Source organism: Polypterus senegalus, chromosome 13 (genome assembly GCF_016835505.1).
Source record: "Polypterus senegalus isolate Bchr_013 chromosome 13, ASM1683550v1, whole genome shotgun sequence".
NCBI lineage: Eukaryota > Metazoa > Chordata > Cladistia > Polypteriformes > Polypteridae > Polypterus > Polypterus senegalus.
Window position 1 is genome coordinate 40,435,278 of NC_053166.1, and position 21,053 is coordinate 40,456,330.

The 21,053-nt window shown below is 38.7% G+C and overlaps 1 long non-coding RNA gene across 1 annotated transcript in view; it reads right to left on the minus strand.

Moving 5' to 3' along the window:
• The window catches only part of LOC120542736, a 117,234-nt gene that overhangs the window by 60,517 nt on the left and 35,664 nt on the right, over positions 1-21,053 (minus strand). The window contains exon 2 of the long non-coding RNA XR_005636225.1: positions 11,582-11,761. This is a non-coding gene — a long non-coding RNA (uncharacterized LOC120542736). The remainder of the gene's footprint in view (positions 1-11,581; positions 11,762-21,053) is intronic.

Sequence of the window (21,053 nt, forward strand, 5' to 3'; positions counted from 1 at the left end):
ACTCACCTTATCCCACTTTTGTTTGTGTACGTAAACACACTTACTGAAGAGGTTAAATGGCATAGCTGGTATATTGTCACAGGTCACATACCTTACGAAGGCCATTGAAACTGTAAATGACATGACAAGGTCCATGAGAATAATCTACACATGGTGGAACTATCAAAGCAAAATTAAAATATAACTCTTTTATGAAAAATAGAAAAAACTGAAAACACAGACATTTGCAAAAGGATTTACAACCCAATTTAAGATGCTTTAACTGTGGAATCACGGTTCTTGATCTCTGCTTTGAATTACATTCTCGGTTGTTTGGTAAGTTTGTGCATTTTTAATTTTTCAAATGCATGGTATGCATAATAATTTAATTTTGCAGCATAAGTTACTTTGGATAATGGCCTCCACTAAGTAAGCAATAATGATAATTTAAATTGGACCATTATTTTTTATGTCCTTCAAATAAGGCCTCTGTGTTCAATCTAATCTAATAAGAGTATTCAGTTTTCAAGCCTGTAAATGTATCTTTGAAGAAAAACATCCAACTCACAATCTTCACAGTCCACAAAAATATCACTTTATTCAGCCTGAGTCATATGTGAGAAAAGGAGTTTTGTCAGTTTTTCAGTAAATTTAAAGTTTGGTAAAATGAAGCCATTAGGGGGTTTAGTGTTGCTCTCTATAATTGAGGTAATGTTTGCAGTTGGAGGTGATAGTGTTTGCGCATCTGAGCAGAGAGGCACGACTGTAGCAAGCGCCAGTGTTGCTGGCACCTTAATGAGTCTTTTGTTTTGTGATTCTTGAAGCTCTAATAAGCCTTAGTTGCGATTAATGTTAGAGCAAGAAAGAAACGTCAAGGGTAATTTATAAGGTGCTAAACTCCTGCTGCATTTTCATTCCATTTTATATACACCAGACAATGACAACTTGTAAAGTAAAGTTTTTTCTCTCACTAAAGAAAGACTTTAAAGAAGTGAAGATATCAGTTTTTCACAATATTGCATTAAAATGTTTGTATTACAGGCGTGAAATAAAAACTTTTGTGTTTCTGTGTGATCTGACACTGAAGAAATTAGTTTGGAAATTTATATTTTTAGAATATTTAGATATGCAAGGAAAAAAGAGCTTTAAAATTCCATTCCTTCAGATAGGGTCTGTTTAATGAAAATCAGCTTGTTTGACAAAGTAATCAATGATTCAATCAGATTATTAGCAGAAATCACAAACAGCAAGCCAAAAAGTGTATAAAACACTGAATACATAAAGAGTAAGCGTTGAAAGCACAGCTTGTGCGTGCCTTTTGACATAGAGAGGAAAGACCAAAAGTGATTGACGGACCAATTTAAGTTCAGTATAACCTGGCTTTTTGGTGAACTAGAAGCTTTCCTAGTTAGGTTCTATAGTCAACTGATTATGTTTTTCCACTGTTTTGCACAATTTACTATTTGATTTTTTTCTTTTTTATTGAGATTGTTGGGCAGATTTCCAGAATCCTTGGTGGCCAAAGCAAAATAATGTTATGTGCAGAGGCTATGCCATGCTATGACATGAAATGGTCATACAAGTTGGCAAGTGATGTTACAGCAACTGTTTTTCTCATGAAAAGAAATTGCATTGCAAGACTGAAAGCTTATCTTTTATAGTTCTGTATTGTAAAAAAAAAATATTTTCAAATTCTTCTGCATCTACTAGTGTATTTGCATTTTTTCACTATCTGGTCATTTTTGCTTTACTTTATTTTTAATACCAGCATTATGATGATTGTGCTCACAAGCAGATAGTTATTCTCGGTAGGCACTCACAACAGGACCTTCTAATCAGAGTTTCACGTGATCATGGAAGTCAGTTTGGAATGTAATCCACATGTTTACCGTATGCTTATTCAGCCTTTCTGTAAGAGCTGTACTAATCCTGATTCTACTATACTATGTCGCAGGTTGTTCAACTACTCCACTGTATTTTGGAGTTACTCTTGACTTGTGTATTGTTATGGACAGGCTGAGAAGAACCCAAAGATGTGTGTAAGAATACAATAGATAACTGTTAGATAAAGGCAAAAGAAAGAGAAAAACAAAGGCATAGTCAGTAACAGGCAGGGACCAAAACCAGGAATTTCAAGAAGGAGCATCAATTCTCAAAAGTTTAGAAAGATCAAAAAAGAAAACATAAAACCAACTTAAAAATATTTTATACTAACTTCCTTTTTACAATGTTTCCCTGCTCACCCCTGGGATGTCTGAGGACACCATTTTATTTTTCATGGTCAGTCATAATGAGCAACAGGTGCTGCCTGAAAAAATAACTTAGTGCCCTCTAGGAACTTAAAATGATGATCAAAATAAGTGAATAAATATTCATGTAATGTAATCAAAAATAATAAATGCAAACATTTCACTGATATATCCATAAAATATATCATTATCCATCCATCTATCCATTATCCAACTCGCTATATCCTAACTACAGGGTCATGGGGGTCTGCTGGAGCCAATCCCAGCCAACACAGGGTGCAAGGCAGGAAACAAACCCCGGGGCAGAGCGCCAGCCCACTACAGAACGCGCGCACACACACCAAGCACACACTAGGGACAATTTAAAATCGCCAATGCACCTAACCTGCATGCCTTTGGACTGTGGGAAGAAACCGGAGCACCTGGAGGAAACCCACAAAGACATGGGGAGAACATGCAAACTCCAATCTGGGAGGAGCCAGGAAGCGAGGCAGCAGCGCTACCCACTGTGCCACTGTGTCGCCTACAATGAATGTAACAAACAAATTTGTAAATGTAACATCACATATGTCGGAAATCAACTTTCTTCTGAGAGCGCAGTTAACACACATCCATTAAAACATTTTAGAAGGCCTATGCCCACTGCGTCACCGTGACGCCCTTATATCATTATTAATATAAGAAAAACAAGAACAAAAAATAGAATTGTACACTTTAGCCATTAAATGTAGAATGGTATTAAAAACACTAGTACAATAAAACCTTGACTATCTTTCAGAGGTCAGGTCCGAGGCAGTGATGGATAAGAGAAAAGTCAGATAGCAGAATAGTTACTTTAAAAATAATATACAGTAGATTAATTTAACGAATAGTATTTATTTACAAAACAAAACTATATTAACAAAATATATAGCATTAGCAAAATGAATCAATTCGTATAATATTGCAACACCCAGTATAATAAGCAAATACAACTCATAGGTACTGGAGTTTTCTACGATTTACTTGGACCCTTTGATCCGTAAGAAACGGTGCCCTGTCTTATACTCTGTTATCTGGGTTACAGACCACACCTCCAAAGCAATAAAAGAAAACTCTCCCTACCAATCAGTTTATCTCCTGCCCATTCCGTTCTGCCTTTCTCAATACCGTACGCACTCCTACTTATTGTCTCCTGACTCCCAACTCAAAACGTCCGCCCCCCACAGAACAGAAGCCCTTCATCCAGCCTTTCACTTATAGCATTAATTCAACTTTTTCTGGTTCCGTGAAGCACATCACAAGCTTCCTGCACATCATTATATATTAACAAAATGCATAACAGAATTTAGGAAGAAAATTACAGTACAGAAGAACATTACCACTAATACAGAATAACATTACTGTCAGTGGTTTCCATTTTCAACACGTATTTTATTTTTGTCAACATCATGCTTTATATTGTTCACTGTTGTTCTTCCTAGTCTGGAATTTGAAGCAATACTTGAAGCACTTTCACCATTTCATAAATATGTAATAATTTAAATGTTTTGTGACAATTCCAAGACCACACTCATACGTATATGTTCCATAAAGAATCTCACAATCAGCCTAACATTCTCATTACCCAGGATTTCGAAATGTAATTGGGGCACATGGGACTGATCAGAGTGGAGTTTGATCAAACATTATTTGAAAAATTTACCTCTCCTCCTGATGAATAAACTTCGTCAATATCTCGTTGGTCAGACACAAGTTCTAGGGATATGACATTCTCTGCAACTGACCCAACAAAAAAAAGAGGGCTATATGGAACATACCTATGGCACACATTAAGGACAAATATATGCAATGACCATCCTTTACCACTGCATCCTGCCACTGGTTCAGGGGAGGAGCTTCCCCCTGGAATGCCCTCAGAAACAGGGCGATAGGCATTTTGCTGGAGAGACAACTCTTCTGCAGGGGTTAGGTCTGGACCACATGGACCTCCACCTATTTTTTGCTTGTCTGCCTTTTTATTAGCTTTAAAATTAATGCTTTTATTTTATATATGATTCTTTATGTCAACAATTCTTTAAATAGTTATATACCAATATTTACCAGTTTGAAGTATATTCTTGTACTTCACTTTAACCTGTTCCCATGTTCTCCTTGTGCTCACATTTGATCTGGAATTCTGACATATTAAATAATAATTAATCCAACACATAGGAAATGAAACAATGCACACTACTTGCGTGTTTAATTTGTCAGCCACTTTTTGCCAGCTATCTTTTCTGGATTGGGCTGCTTTTGCAGTGTTACCCCTTGTGCATGTTAAATCTTGAAATTCTTCATATCCTTTGAATAAATGGTTCTGCTCCGCTTGTGTGAAAAAAAATGCACCTGTTCTTTTGTAATTTTGTTACAGCCTATCAAAGACTAGCTGATCATGTTTTCTAGGCTCAATATATATGGGCTTTTCAATCAGCGCGGGCACACGCAATCATCTTGGATTTTTAGATCCAGCTAAACTAATCCACTACACAGCTGCGTTTGAAAAACCGACTTATCCCGGATGAGTTTCACTGGCATTAACTCATCCAAGATGAGGCATCTGATCTCGGATTATTTAAGCGATATATGGAAAATACCCTCCAGATCTTCGGTTAATGTTTATGTCACATAGGAGACAGTGACCTTACCCTACTCCTAGGTAATGTGGTTACTAAATAAAGTAGTTAATTATTTTAATTGACTTTTCTGAAAAGAAAATGTTATTTTGCTGCCTATAAACAATACTGCATTTCCTTACATATTGTGACTCTTTGGCAAAATAAAGTTGTAGCACAGACTTTCAGCATTTTGCTTGTAAAAGTAATAATGTCCAATTATAACTTGAAAATGTGAAACATATTTTTTAAAAGTAACAAAATTAGTTTTCTATTTGCTTTCAAAGATAAAGTATTCCAAATACACTGAAAATTACTTTTGCAAAAATTCAGAAATGTGATACACTGATTGAAACTGAATCCTTTTTTCAGATATTGGTGGCTGACTGGAATATGTAGTCCTCTATAGTGTTTAGCTATGTCAAAGAAAATGAAAGCTTTTTATGAAAGGGTGAATGACATATACCCCCCTGAACAGTCAATGCTGATTTGAAGCTGGAACTAAATAAGCAATATGGTAGCCCTTCAGAATGCACTACCTGCAATTGCCTAAGGAACCTGTGATTTTCAATGGTAGCAACTTCAGCTGAGGTTGTAAATTAATGAAATCTCTCGGTGACTTTGGTGTTTCACACTGTAAACAACTCATACATGGCTAGCAAAGCTAAATGCAAATTTTGAATGGCATTTTCCCCATCAATCTTCTGGATATAAACAGAAATGCTAAATAGAAAGGGAGGGAAATCTTATTAAGAGCTGCCTTGTGCTCCTTCTTGCCGTAACACAGAAGGCACCACTTCGAATCAAATTGATCAGTGGTGTTGGGTAGATGTGAGTAAAAAGAATGATTTGTAGGTGGTGATATGGATCCTGTCCTTGTGTTTACAACCTCAGATAGATTACCGGTACCATTTAGTTATGTAATCAAATAATTATGTTGATTCAAGGGATCATTTTGTGTAACATCTTACTCTTATTAAACAGTGATTGCTTTTACAATGATTCAAAGCTGCGCAAGATAATATTTGTCTGTGAAATGCAAGGTTCTGGTTGCATTAATGGAGAAAGACTAGAAGAAGAGAAGCCAGAGTCAAAAAATAGGTGGACAAAATAATTGTCATCAAGACTTAAATTTTAAGTAAAAATCTAAGTCAAAATTCATTCTTTCATTCTGAATGAGTTTTGTAGAAGAGTTATGTTATCCGCAATCTCCGGTAAGGAAATTATCACAACAATGGCGTTAATGTTATGAGATGAAGTCTTTGACATGCCAAAAGTGGTTTGAGGCCTTCCAAAAGACTCCAATGGCCAGGTTAGATTTCCTTTGCCTGTCTGGAAATCGCCTCACCTCCAAAGGGCTTTACCGCAGCTCCTCTGGCCTGCCTCAGGTGGTTTAAGCCTACAAAATAAATTTAAATGTCCCAAGATATAACAAAATCCCCAAATGAGGAGGGATGACCGTAAACCCCAGCTTGTACAAAAAGAACAAGGATTCTTTATAGTAAGTGATTTATTAACAAAAACAATAATGTGGTGTAGTGGTTAAGGCTTTGAACTTCAAACTCTAAGCCTATGGGTTCATATCCTGTCACTAACTGACTATTGGCATGTCACTTACCTGCCTGTACTCAAATATTAGAAAGCAAAAGATATGTAAAAGTTGAATGTTACTTTCGATAAATGCATCAGAGAACTAAGTAAATGTAAATGCAAAAGGATTTGCCTAAACTGCAAACCCCAGCGAACAAGTCCCAATACATAGTTAAAAAAGTGAGAAGCCTCAAAAATGTAGCTAGAAGGTAACAGAAGGCAGTAAATCCAAAAAAACAAAGTGATACCCCACTCCACAACACTTCACTTTACACAAAATGATCTCCTGCTCCTAAGCATTCTCGGCTGACTCAATTAGCCAGAGGGAAGGCTCAGGAATGATAACATCAGGGTGGCACCATCTGCTAGGGTTTCACTCAGAAAGAACAAGAAACAGAGACATATTTAAAAAGACAGTACATAATCACTCAACTCTAAACTAAATTCATAACAGAAAATCTGACAAAGTAGATAAAAGCAACAAAACAATCTATATATATAAAATTCTTTTTGCGTTTGAAACGGAAATTGCGTATGACCTCGCGAAACGGAAATTACGTATGACCACAGAACATATTATAATACAGGAACTAATCACTTTGTTCGCGGACGCCATTTTTATATCATCTTTACGAATTGTTATTATTTGTGTGAGAATTATTTTACTGATATTAAAAGGAAATAAACACAAACACGCCGATCTATCCCATAAAAGTGAGCCCCGCGTCGCCCTCTCCCAGACCTCCTCTCTGTACTCCAGCACTGAGCCGTCCGCTGCCAGGCGCGTTCTGACAGAGAAGTTTTATTTATTCTTCAAAGCGAATGTCGCGGAAACTGCCGCAATGTAACTTTTTTTTTAATTGACAGTACTTGATAGTAGAAGAGATGAAGAAAACAGCTTTGCATCTTTCTACTTTTTAACTGTGCCGATAAACAATGTGAAGACCGCCTGCAGCAGCGAGGGGTCGTGACAACAAAGTGGACGCTGGGAGGCGCAGAATGTTGGGCTGCTCCACCAGGTCGACAGCTACACAGTTTCGGGCATCATCCTCCCTTCTCACACTGTTTGTGACACTTCAAGTGCCCCGTCGGCTCCTTGGACAGTGGAAATCTTTTCGAATGAGTGTAATCGGCACCATTGAATCGTGACTCTCTTAGTAAATTGAGGTGCACGGCTACTTACTGTCCCTTAAGGTGAGTTTGGGACACTAAAACCCCGGAACATTCAAGGTTGCTTTTGTGATGAATTCTTTTAAAAAGATGGAGGGTTTACATCTTAGAAGATGTACCGACCTCTTCATGTGAAGTATTGGACTTGGGAATTGTTTGGACCTTCTGCCCATTAAGCACGGAAGGGCAGCGTCCACATTTCTCAGAATAATTTTTCTCTTAAATCACAGGCATGTAGTGCAAGGTTGTCAAGCAGGTAGTTTATCCGAAACCACTGCAGTAGTACTCAATGTATCTTTACTTCTTAAATGTTAATGTTTTACTGCTTAATAATTTATACACTTCTTATATATCATTCAAATTCTTTTATCAAAATGTTTTACTACTTAATAACTTATTTTATAAATATTATTTTATTTTTTTTTCCTTACACTCAGTGAGCAAAGCAACTGGGTAATCAGCTAGTAAACATATAAACACAGATTGATACATAACAGTCAGAAATCACAATGTTTAGCGACCACTCCCCCAGCAACCGGGAGTTGCGTCCTTACAACGGGCCACAGAAAATAGTTGTATCCTCTATCAAAACAGAATGGTATTGGAAAAAGTGCAAACTAATTTCCATACCTTTAGATAAACATTTTATCTCAAAATTGAATTCAAATATGGATTCCTCATACTTGAACATTTTGGATACGTACAAAAGCACAGTAAAAAAACATTACTAAATGCCCTTAAAAATGTAATAATGAGTACTTCCATAAAATGTACATGTTACAAATCAGAGTAAACTCTAATGTGTCTGTTTGGCTTTATGCGTATTATGTGTTTTATTATTACTTTTATTCATTTTTCTCATGTTCATGATAATAGTGTCCTCTTTAATTGTATTCATGGTCCATGTAGTTTGTAGGTGGCGCCCCATGAGAAGACATCACCCTAATGTGACCACTCCTGCGCTTTCTCTCAGGCTATTTAAATAAACTGAAAAGCCTCAGGTGGGGGAATTATTCATTGTTTATTGGAGTTTTGCTAAGTATTGCTTTTGCTGTTTGGATTTACTATTTTGTTTTAAATATTTTCTAACCCCGTTTCCTTGGATTTTGCCACTGGACTGTGTTTTGAGACTTGTTTGCTGTGGACACTCTTTTAGACAACTCACTTTGTCCTGAGATTTTTTTGCTGGGCCTTGTTACTGTGTTTTTGCTATGTTTTAGAAATAAATGTATACATTTTCTGTCTGTACTAGCACTTCTTTTTTCATGTGGTTAGACAAGCTGTCAAAAGTTGAAATGCAAAACAAAATAAAAGAACTTACACATTCAGTTATAATTTTCAGCCCCTTTTCATTGACAGAGATTACGTGGAGAGCGCCTCAAACTTCTGGTTCCTGGATGTGCTCATAATGGAGGACCTGAATCAGAGTGCTAACACCACAGACCTGCTAGAGAAGGCACAGCAGAGACTTTACTTCCTGTGGATCCTCAGGAAGAACCATTTTCCCCAAAAACTACTCATGTCCTTCTACTGGAAAGCGCTCAAGAGGGTCATCACCACTACCCAGAAGATCATCGGATGTCCTCTCCCATCCCTGGAAGATCTTTACAGCTCCCACTGCCTGAAAAAGGCCCAGAGAATAATTAAAGTTCCCATCCCATCCTAGTCACTCTCCGTTTGAACTGCTGCTTTCGGGCAGACGGTTCAAGACAATTAAAACACAAATAGACTAAAAAATAGGCCGTGACTGCAGTAAATGATGCTCACTTGGTGAAACTTTAAGGTGAACAAATTATGCAATATTAGCAAAATGTGAAAAATGTCTCCCTGTGTAATATTATGTTTGTTTTGCTTTTCCACTTATCTCTTTTATAAATCTTCATATGTATATGCTTTTGTAGTGTTATCATTTCTTGCTGTTTTGCACTGATACGATGGCATCCAATTTCGTTGTACTTGTAGAATGACAATAAAGATATTCAATTCAATTCAAAATAAAAAATAAACATTTCTCAATAATCCTGCTTAACAATTTAAAGATTACGAAATATAATATGATAACATCAAATTCCCCTACAGGTCTTTGAGATGAAAGAAGAAAGAAACAGGAGTATCCTGAGCTACTAATGGATGCTGGAAGAACATGCAAAACCCACACAGAGAGTGACTGGGATCTCTGGGCCCGTGAACCAGTAATGCTAACCTTGCTATCCAAAAGTGTGAAGGTGATAATTGCCAGTGAAGAGTGTGCTTGTGATTTAATTTTTGTTTACTTTAATTATTTTCAAGTGATTCATTAAATGTTCTTTCAGGGTCTCTTGGATGCAGCTTCACTAGAATTGTATAATCATTTTGTTTTCTAACTCATAAGATTCAGCATCTCTGTATTTTACAATATTTATTTTTGCACCCTTTCATCAAGAAAAAGTGTGTTTCAATACAAATAGTACAGGCATTTATAGAATTTTTGAAGTCATGGCAACCTTGTTTATAGACTGAAGTTAAAATCTATTAATGTGCTTTCTACACTATGAACCGAATAATTAAGGATACAAATCTTTATTATTCTGAACTCTTAAAACATTCAGGCAGAATGCCATTGGTGCGGATATATGCAGCTTTCTTCCTTCTTCTGTGTGATAAACAGTATAATTAGTCTGACACTCAACTTTATTTCTGCTTATTTCCTTTAACACATCTGCCTCTCAACATAAGATCTGGAATTAAATGCATTCTCCCCAGTGGCTTGCGCAGCAGTGCCACTGCAATCTGGGAGATGGTGAAAGGTCTTCTGAGGGTCAAGCGTGGACCACATTTGCCCCACTTGTACAGCACATATGCAAGCGCTCGCTCTTCACTTAAAGGAATCAGCTCATTTCCACTCTTTTTCAAATTTAATCAGACTTTACTGAAATCATTGGCTACACCGGTGTGTCACTTCAGCCAGAAAATTATTGATCAATCCTCTCACCCAGACACAATGCAGGTCTAAGGCACAATCAAGTTCTATTTTTAAATGATGAAAAGCTCTGATTGTATTTGAAAGGAAGATAGTGATGAGCCTGACCTGAACATCCATTGCTCACGAGGTTGATATTTAGCTGAATATTTTACTACAGTCTCCTGGGACATGTCAGTGTTTGCTGAAATCCTGTCCTTTACTCCACTGTTACCTGACTTCAGTGAGATTTTAATGAGATCAGTTTTTATTCTTTTGAGATGTAACTCTCAACACCTAATCTTCCTAGTTGTGCTGTTTTACTACTTTTCTTTTTTTCAAAATTATTGTCTGAGGACAGTTGTCTTCATGACTTTCCATCTTCTGCCTTGGTTCAGTGTTTCTGCTGCAGGGTAAAATCATATTATAACATTTAAGTGTTGAACAGCTTTACTGAAACCATCATCTTCTTTGTATTCAGGATTTCTCAAGGCAGCTTTACCTCTTTTAGCCAACGTTGGTAGTATTTGTATTTGCTCTTTTTTGATAAAGTGCTTTCAGCTAAAGCTAGCCTTCAAAAGCTGCTAGTTTTCTCCCATCATTCCTTCAGTACTCGCTATCTTAAACATCCCTCTGATACTTGTTTTACCCATTTCTGTTTGGCCTTACTCACATTGTGTTTACTTTCCCCTGTCCACTTTGTTCTAAATGCTCTGAATTTAGTTTCTTATCGGTCTTCTCTTATTTCTTGAGGACAAAAGTGTTAAGATTTAGTTGCTGCTAAGTATTTCCTATCTGGACTCTGTGATAGTCTTCCTTTAATAATTTGCTGGAAAATCTTTCTTTATATGGTGCAAACATGTACTGTAACAGATTGCAAGTGAAGAACACTGTGGTGGCCAAGGGAAGCATGGTCAATAGAAACAGGAATAATTTGTGGTGCCAACGCACCCCGTTTAATAAGAAGTCCAAACAAAAAACAATGCTCAATGACATGACAAAATGATAAACAAAACAAGTACCAAGTAGTCAAGTGGGCTCTGTGTTCTCAGATATGCTATGTTGAATTCTCTAACTTGGAGCGTCTATCTCTCTCGGCCGTCTCCATGGACAATGACGCCTCCTTCCAGGCAGTCGTCCCTTTGAAGCACCGGGACTAGAAGGGATGGGGTCAGTTTCCCTCAGTGGGCAGTTTCTCAAAACTGTGGAGGAAGAAAATGAAAAAGTTGTTAGGGGCAGCGCCCCCTCTCAGCCCAGGGTGGTATTACATACCAGGGAAGAGCTGGGATGGTGATCCTCAGATACAGTATGCATTTGTGACAAAAGATACAATACATGTCAAATTTCCACCAAGGGACAAATAAAGTTCTATCTATCTAAATTGACTTTAGCATATGATACAACATCGCTTTCTTCAAGGTCCTTTCTTCCACTGTCTAATTGTTGTCATTATCAATATGAATGTAGTCCCATATTTTAACTGTATTAGTGTCGTAATTCCTCTCTCCCTTAGTAAAATATTGAACAATAATTAAATCTCTTCTAAATGCATTTCCTGCTTTTGGGCTGGTGCCCTGCCCGGAGTTTGTTTCCTGCTTTGCACCCTGTGTTGGTTGGGATTGGCTCCAGCAGACCCCGTGACCCTGTAGTTAGGATATAGCAGGTTGGATAATGGATGAATAAATGCATTTTTATCGATTGATAGGAGACATTCCATTAAGCACTTTACTTTGATTTGTGATAAGTCTGAAGTAGGGGTACCACAAGTTGAGGAATATCTTGGTAAATCTCCAGTTTTGGCACAAACATATCCCCATCTTCCAGTTTCATGGTCTTTGGTGGTCTTTTGGTATTGGTGGCAAGACCACATTTCACATTTCAGCTTCGGGCTGCCTGATGCATCAAGACACTTTCTAGAGAAACATCTTTGCAGATGCAAGTCCATTAATGGATTTGTTATGGTGGTGGCATCCTATTTAAGGTATCCACAGAGGGAGGGGTGAAATTCAAGTAGCTGGAATAGAAAGTGAGATCAGTGTTCCTCCTGCAATTGATCTTCTTGTTTGAGGGAAAAAAATGGAATGTCAGCTACAACTGTACTGTGTAAAAAACGAGATATATTTTAACAGAGTTCAGAAGCGCAGTGGTGTTCTCTGTGATCAAAGGCATCTGAGATGGACCATCACACAGTAGAAATATGTGATGTGGTTGGATGAATCAATTTATCAAGTGTGAATGTTACCCGGGCACAGACAGGCAGACATGTTGCAATTCCACCACCACACGTTTATTTACAATACTATTTACAGTTCAAGGTGCACATAAAACCCCTTCAAGTTCCCCAAAGTCCTTGCCACACACAATGCTTTTCTTTGGGACGCCTCCACACTCTCTTCTTCTGCTTCGTCCTCTCCTCACCCGACTCCAGCCTCGAATAAAGGGAGGTGGCCCCTTTTATTATCACCCGGATGTGCTGTAGGTGGGTTCCGGCAATTACCCGCCGACACGCCCATGTGGCGGAAGTGCCAGCTGCATCCCCGGAAGCACGCCGGGTGTCCCTGCTCTTCTTCCCCCCAGCACCTCCTGGTGTGGCGGAAGTGCTGAGGTCCAGGGCTCCAAAGGGTGGGGGCATCCCCTGGCGGCGACCACGGGCCCCTACAGGGTGGAGCTTCAAAGCTCTGTACCCGTGGCCCCCAAAGGAACCAGGGTGGTCACCCCCAGATGCTCCTGGGTGCCCCGGCCGGGTCGCCACCCCAGCCACCTCTGACACAAGACTTCTTCAGAAGAAATGTGCATTGTGACATTTGGAAAAATGGACCATCCAGTCTGTTACCATTTACAAGTCCAGAAACCAGCGAGTTTTAGTCTCAGGCAATGTAAAATTTTTCTACTTTTTTAATTAATACCCAGATTTTTAATGGGAATGAATGTGGTGAACAGCTTTCCAGTCTTTATCTGTGGAAAGTTCTTTAACTCTTTTAAAGCTGATGCCAACCTTTGTTGACACAAGTAGTTGAGGGCGGATGTCAGGGGTAGAGGGCGTTAATCAGCTGTAAACGGTGACAAAACTCGCCATCACACTTTAGATCAACTTTCTTTGATAGAAGGAAAGCTAACTTTGTTGGTTTAACCAAGATTCCCTGTGCTTATGTGAGTAGCGAAGGTCAAAGAATGGCATCAATATCTGGTGAGAGAGTAAAGTGAAATGCTTAGTGGACAACATTTTCCACATTAATGTTCAATTGGACTTTGACTTGTCGGACTACAACAAGATGCGAGTGATCTGGAGCTCGAGAAAGAACAGGAAAGTGAGGTATCAGCAACAGCCGATCGTGGTCCTGAACACGCTTGTGTAGCTTGTGTTTTCCTGGGAGGACTGCCACTTACAATGACGAGAGTTACAAACCAGACTGTATCGCAATGCGATCACCACCGCCTCTGCCACACTGTGCAAAGACAGCCTGCCGACTAGCACGCTGCACATTCCTTCTTGCTGCCAAGCTGCTCCCATCGCCACAGACGGCAAACAGGCTACCACAGCACATAGCAATAGACATTTTATGTTGATTTACATTTGAAACCACTGCTATGTGTGCTTTTTAGAAGACTATTTTAGAAACAATATTCAGCTTTGGTTCAAAACAAAAAATAATAATTTGCTCTCAAAAAGTTAAAGCTGGAGACCTGATTTTGCTGAGATGTGCTGCATGAACTGCATGAAGCTTTATCTGATCCAACAGGCTAATAAAACACATGAATGGATTAGTAAGTGTGGGTGTAGGAGTGACAGTGTCCTGTAAACAAACTGGATCCCCAATATTATAAAATGGAGTACGGAGATTCAGTAAATGGAAGGATGGACATATTTTAACATGGCAAAAAAAGGTCCACAGTAAAGAGATTTTTTATTGATTGAGATGTTATTTGTCATCCTTTTTCCATCAAACCTCAAGTAAGATTTACAGTGGTATTTCAAAGGGTTCCGACATATATTACAAATGTTTTTGTGTCAAGTACTAGCTTTCTTATTTTTCATGTCAGTTTTTCAGAGCTAAGGAGAAAAACACAGCAGATTATCTCTTTATTCCTCACTTTTGCTCCTTTACTTTTTTTAAGGCCATGTAATTTCCTAAAATTGAATTTCTTGATATGTTTTACTTCTTCTATTCTTGGCTGGTAGTAGAAATAAGACAGAGATAACCATTCAGTATTAGACATGACTGTTTCTTATTTGCGTGGTCATTCTAGCAGCCAAGCAGTTTACTAATTGTCCTAAGAATCGTCCAAAGACTTTGGGAAGTCAATGCTGATTCTGATGAATTGCAGAACAATCAACCCCTGAAGTTAAAGGTGCAAAACCAATAAGAAGTCAACTATCTCTAAAATTAGCTTCTTAAATGGAAATACTCTCACCACCAAATGGAATTTCTGTTGTAATTTACCCAGGGTTATTGTCTTTATTTATTTTTAAGTTTATTTCTTGTTTATTTAATTTTTTTGTTTAAAAATAAGTTTTCATCGGTTGTTAATAAATTCTGTTTTGGTTTTGTTTTGTTTTTATGGCTTACTAGATGAAGCACATAGCACCGCCTTTGTAAATTTTTAGAATGATTTAAGGTAAAACAGTATATAAGGTCTGCCGTTTCAGACTCGTGCCCTTAGCCATTACTCATAGGACGGAGAAATGCCCTTTTTCCGAAACTGATTAATAAATGTAAGGGACCAGTAGTCCAGTCCACTAATGAACTTAGTGGGGGGGGAGAAGAAGAAGAAAACCAAGACGAAGAACTGGTAGCGGCCGGGGAAAATCTAGAGCCCAACTTAGATATTGAACCCGATCTCTCCAGCGAGACGGAGGAGGTCACCCCCGACAATCTTCCAGAATGGGCTGCTCCTTCTACATCTTCCCAGATTGCAAACGCCTCCGAACACAAACCGAGCATTAACGAACAATCAGATTTTGTGCGTTTGCAGCATACTGATAGCTCATTAGAATATGCATTTAAACAGGCTCACCGTGCTAATGACTCTTATTACCAAGAGCGTAATTCCGGGGGTGTGAAAACCCCACACTTTATAGAAAAGGACGGTTGCCTTTTCAGAGTGATCTCAGATCATTTGGAGGGGGAATTTATTGAACAACTGGTGGTACCTGAAGCACATAGGGAAACTGTTTTGCATCTGGCACATTCACACATCTTGGGGGGGCACCTCGGTGCCGACAAAACTAGAGACCGGTTATCAAAACGATTTTATTGGCTTAATATGGGAAAAGATGTTGAACGATTTTGTACTTCATGTCCAGACTGCCAGATCGTCTCTGCTTATAAGCCTCCTCGGGCTCCCCTTTGTCCTATGCCCATATTGGAAGTTCCCTTTCAGCGTGTGGGATTAGATATTGTGGGACCATTACCTAAGACTAAGGATGGGTACCAATATTTGCTGGTGTTGGTTGATTATGCGACACGATATCCAGAAATGATTGCAATGAAAAGGCCAACTCTTCGACTGTAGCCAAAGCACTATGTGATACTTTTACTCGTATTGGTATCCCTAGAGAAATCTTAACTGATCAAGGCACACCTTTCACTTCTTGCGTGATGAAACAATTGTGTGACAGCTTTGCTATTAAGAAATTGAGTACTACTGTTTACCATCCTCAAACGAATGGTTTAACCGAGCGATTTAACAAAACATTGAAACAGATGATCAGGCGAGTTGCTCATAATGATCCCACAACATGGAACACTGTCCTACCTTTTGTTTTGTACGCAGTGCGAGAATCACCACAGGCGTCCACTGGCTTGAGTCCCTTCGAGTTGTTATTCGGCAGGCGGCCGCGAGGCATCCTGGATGTGGTACGTGAGGAATGGATAGGAAACGAGAGAGCAGCTAAGGTCCAAGCTTTGCAGATCGACTAATTTCGTTGCAAGACAGAATTTCTATGCTTTCCTCTATTGCTGTGGAACACCAACAACGAGAACAGGAAACTCAGAAGCGTCTTTACGATAGGCAGCAAGCTCCGTGAGTTCAAACCTGGCGATCGTGTTTTGGTACTGGTTCCCTCGGATCCACACAAATTCTTAGCTAAATGGCAGGGCCCCGCCATTATTGAGGAGCGTATGAGTCCGTAAATTACAAGGTTAGAATACCAGGCGGCGCAAACCATTCCAGATTTTACACATTAACCTCTTGAAGGAATGGCACGACCGACAAGAGGTTAACACTTCCTTGGCTGCTGTTTCTCAGACCGATGTTACCATTGGTAACGATCTTACTGACACGCAAAAGACAGAACTGTTATCTTTGATAGAACGGAACACTGATGTCTTTTCAGATTTACCAGGCAAGACTAACATTACAAAACATAAAATTACCACTGAACCTGATGTTCGCGTACAGATGCGGCCGTTCGGATACCGGAAGCGCGAAATATTGCGCGAAGAGGTAAAAAGATGCTGACATTGGGTGTAATTCGTGAAAGTAAAGTGACTGGTGCAGCCCAGTCGTATTAGTCCCAAAGCAAGACGGTTCGGTTCGGTTCTGTATCGATTTCAGACGCTTGAATAAGGTCTCTAAATTCGATGCTTATCCCATGCCCGTGTCGATGAACTGTTGGAAAAACTGGGTCAGGCGAGCTATATCTCCACGCTAGATCTCACGAAAGGCTATTGGCAGGTGCCTTTAGAGGCTAGCAGTTGTGAGAAAACGGCATTTGCGACTCCTGACGGACTCTATGAATTTACAAGACTCCGTTTGGTCTTCACGGGCACCTCTAACTTTTCAGCGTATGATGGATCAGATCCTACGTCCTCACTCTGAATATGCTGGGGCATACCTTGACGATGTCGTGATTTTTAGCAATGATTGGAAAACACACTTAGAGCGGCTTCAAGCCGTTCTTGAAAGCTTGAGACAGGCTGGCCTTACTGCTAACCCTAAGAAATGTAAACTAGGCATGTCCGAGACTCATTACTTAGGCTATTCTATGGGCAAGGGTTTACTTAGGCCACAATTAAGGAAAATAGAAGAAATGCTTGTTATCCGAGACCTGGACACAGAAACAAGTACGCGCTTTCTGGGACTCGCTGGTTACTACAGAAAATTCATTCCAAATTTTGCACATAGAGCTGCTCCTCTTACAGAACTTACTAGAGGCAAAAAAAAACCGACCTATCTTGTGGACAGAAAATTGCAACGTTCTTTCAACGATTTAAAAAAAGCATTGTCTTCTTACCCGGTTCTAAGGAACCCGGATTTCACAAAAGATTTTATCTTGCAAACAGACGCAAGTGCATTTGGTGTGGGCGCAGTCCTGTCACAAATTTTTGATGGAGAAGAACATCCAATCACATATTTGAGTAGGAAATTACTTCCTAGGGAACGTAATTATTCTACAATTGAGAAAGAATGCTTGGCAATTAGGTGGGCTGTGGAAGCGCTTCGCTATTACTTGTGGGGACGAAACTTCACTTTGGTAACTGATCATGCTCCACTTCAGTGGTTGTACCGACAGAAAGATACAAACTCTCGTCTAATGAGATGGTTTCTGGGTTTACAACCTTACAGTTTCACAGTAAAGCACCGACCAGGTTCTGAACACGTCAACGCAGACGTATTATCACGACTAAATGAACTTGGTACAGAGAGTCGCTTGATTCACAGGAATGTGAATAAAGATGAGGGGGAGGGTGTGAGCTGGAGGGCTGATCGCACCCCAAATAGAGACAAACGCCCCTGGGAAAACCACAAACCCTGAAACACTGACTACCCTCACATTGCTCCTTATCCTTGCACTATAATGCGTAATACAAGCCTGGCGCGGTACTCCGCCGACTTATAAGCCTTACGCAGCACCTGTCAGTTTTGGGAATTGATGGTTTCTGACTTGTCATGGAGCACGTTTAAGCTCATGTGTTTGCAGTGTTTGAATAAAAATCCTTCTTGTTTCTACGACCTCCTGTGTCTCTGTGAAAATCTGTGACCCAAGCGTGACAATATATATGTGTGTGTGTGTGTGTTTTTTAAAGGTTAACCTTTTTATCATTGCTGGCTGAAATACAAGTGTCTCATCTGTCATCTACTGTGTAATTGCTGTAACTCCTTACCATGAACACAGTGTCTTTGTATGCCACATTAATAAACTGGATGGATTGTTGAATTCATGGATTACACAAACATCTACAGTAAATTTGGAATTGGAGTTCACAAGCATCACTGCAGGTCTTCGTTTCATTACAGGAGACAGCACAAGTGGAGATACTCAATAATGATATAAAGATGATTCAAAGTCGATTCATTCAACGTTTATATGAAATTGCTACAAATAACAATGCTGCATTGGTGTGAAAGCCTAAAAAGAAAGTGCCTCAGCATAAACTTGACTTGAATAAATGTCTACCATCAAGAAATAGTTAAATTACAAGTAACTTTTTAATGAAGATTAAAATTAAACTCAGAAATAAAAAGAAATACACTGTTAAACGACTGAATTGAATAGTATTCTTTTGCTGTTGATTCACTTTGCATCAAGCAGAACTAAGCATAACTGAAAATTCTGAGACATTGTACGTTCAGAGTTTTACTGATAAGAATAGCTGTGGTTTATGATGTTAAAAACATTTCCTTAAAACCTCTGAGTTGTTAGGACCTCCTGTTCAGTGCTGTATCAGGATGTGAAATTTGTGGACTGAAGACACCATATTTATCTGGTTGGAACTGATTGCACAAGAGCACTTTGCATTAATCCACACCCTTGCTGAGTGTGAAGCTGCCACTTTTGATGTGGTTTAGAAGTAACACCTCTGAACACAAGCTGCCACTTCTGACATGGTTTAAAAATGCCATTCTTGAATGCACAGCACCCTTTAATACTGTGTCTGTGATGACAGAAGCCTCGATTTAGCTGTATGAGCTCCAAATCTTGAAGACAACGACTGATAGAATTTATAAGCCTCAAGAATGGAATCAGGTTTTAGAAGCATGAGCACCCCTTCCCCTTTCAAGAAAATAGCATAGGGGATAAGAGACAGATTTTAGATTTATAAGCCCATGATTGGGACATCTGTATAAAGTCAGACAATGAGTAGGGTAGCAAGTGAACAGACTGGATGATGAGGTGACTAAAGCAGAAAGAGCACATCAGAAATGAGCTGGTTAGCAGCTTGAAAGAGTACCAATCTAGCACTATCAGGTTGTATGGTTTGAACAGCCATCTATTTGCTTTTGTTATTGGCACTATTTATATATAGTATTTAAAAATTAAAACTTTTTCCTGCTTATTAATTTTTCTCTTTTCTATTTTTTCTAAACAAGTCATTTTTTCAGCTACGTTAATCAAGAGTGTAATAAATAAGATACAGTAAAAGTCATACCTGTGTGAAATCTGAGGCTAGTGGACTATAGTCAGTCCTGAGTGTGAGTGCATTGCAAGTTGCAACCTTGAACAGTCTGCCCCTATAGGTTGGTAACTGTAAGAATAGACGAATGGAAGTAGTGACATATACAGTAGAGGTGTAACATATAACTGTAAGTCTACAGGAAAAGAATCTGGGTATTTGATAAAAGGGGATTTATGTTTTTTTTTAAAAAACTTTCTTACGCTAAATCGTTGTCTTCAGGTTGTTCCCTTTCTACCATATTTTTAACAGCGAATTACATGCGCTACAATTTGTGCTTCATTTTTTTCATGGTGTCTTATTTCCGCTGTAAATCAAGATGGTGTTGGCTATTTCAAAAACGATTTGCTCTGATAAAAAAATAGTATAGCTGGGCACTGGTAGGCTGAGGACTTAATTTTCTTTTCGATGTGGCACTTCTTTTTTGATTGTTATTTTTGTTATTAAAAATCTGCCTTTGTCTTTTTAAGCACAACTATAACTTTTTTGTGGTAAAAAAATTTTATTACCATTGTTTGTTAAAGACATCTGTAAAATCTTGATATTCAATTGGCAATGACTGAGTAGCTCAATGATAAAGTATGACACATTTGTCTGTACAAGGCTCAGTCTCTCTGTTAACCCAGTTCATGCGTTTGTTATGTTTTTTGAACCACAGACACCCTAAAATTACCAAAGGAACTGCAGACCCAATCATAAAAAAATAAACTGGTTTCCTCATGCAAATGCAAATAAATTCAATATGCTCACTCCCGTTAGGCCCACTGTCTACACAGTGGCGTTTCAGTTTATACCTGACTGGAACAACAATTTAGAGAAAACCAGAAAGTACTAAACTAAATTAAAGTACTAAAGCAGATGGAATTAATCTTGTCTAGAACATATTAAGCATTCATTACCATTTGGGATCTGAATATAATCACTCACCCTTACACTACCTTAATAAATCAGCACATTACTTTCCTGAAAACTTCGCACATTTAACTACCAAATGCACTGCTTCTCTACAATAAAAACATAATTGTACTAAAAAGTGTTTATTCGTCTTTGTTTATTCTTCCATTTTTCCTAATTTCATAGGAGAGGAACTACCTAT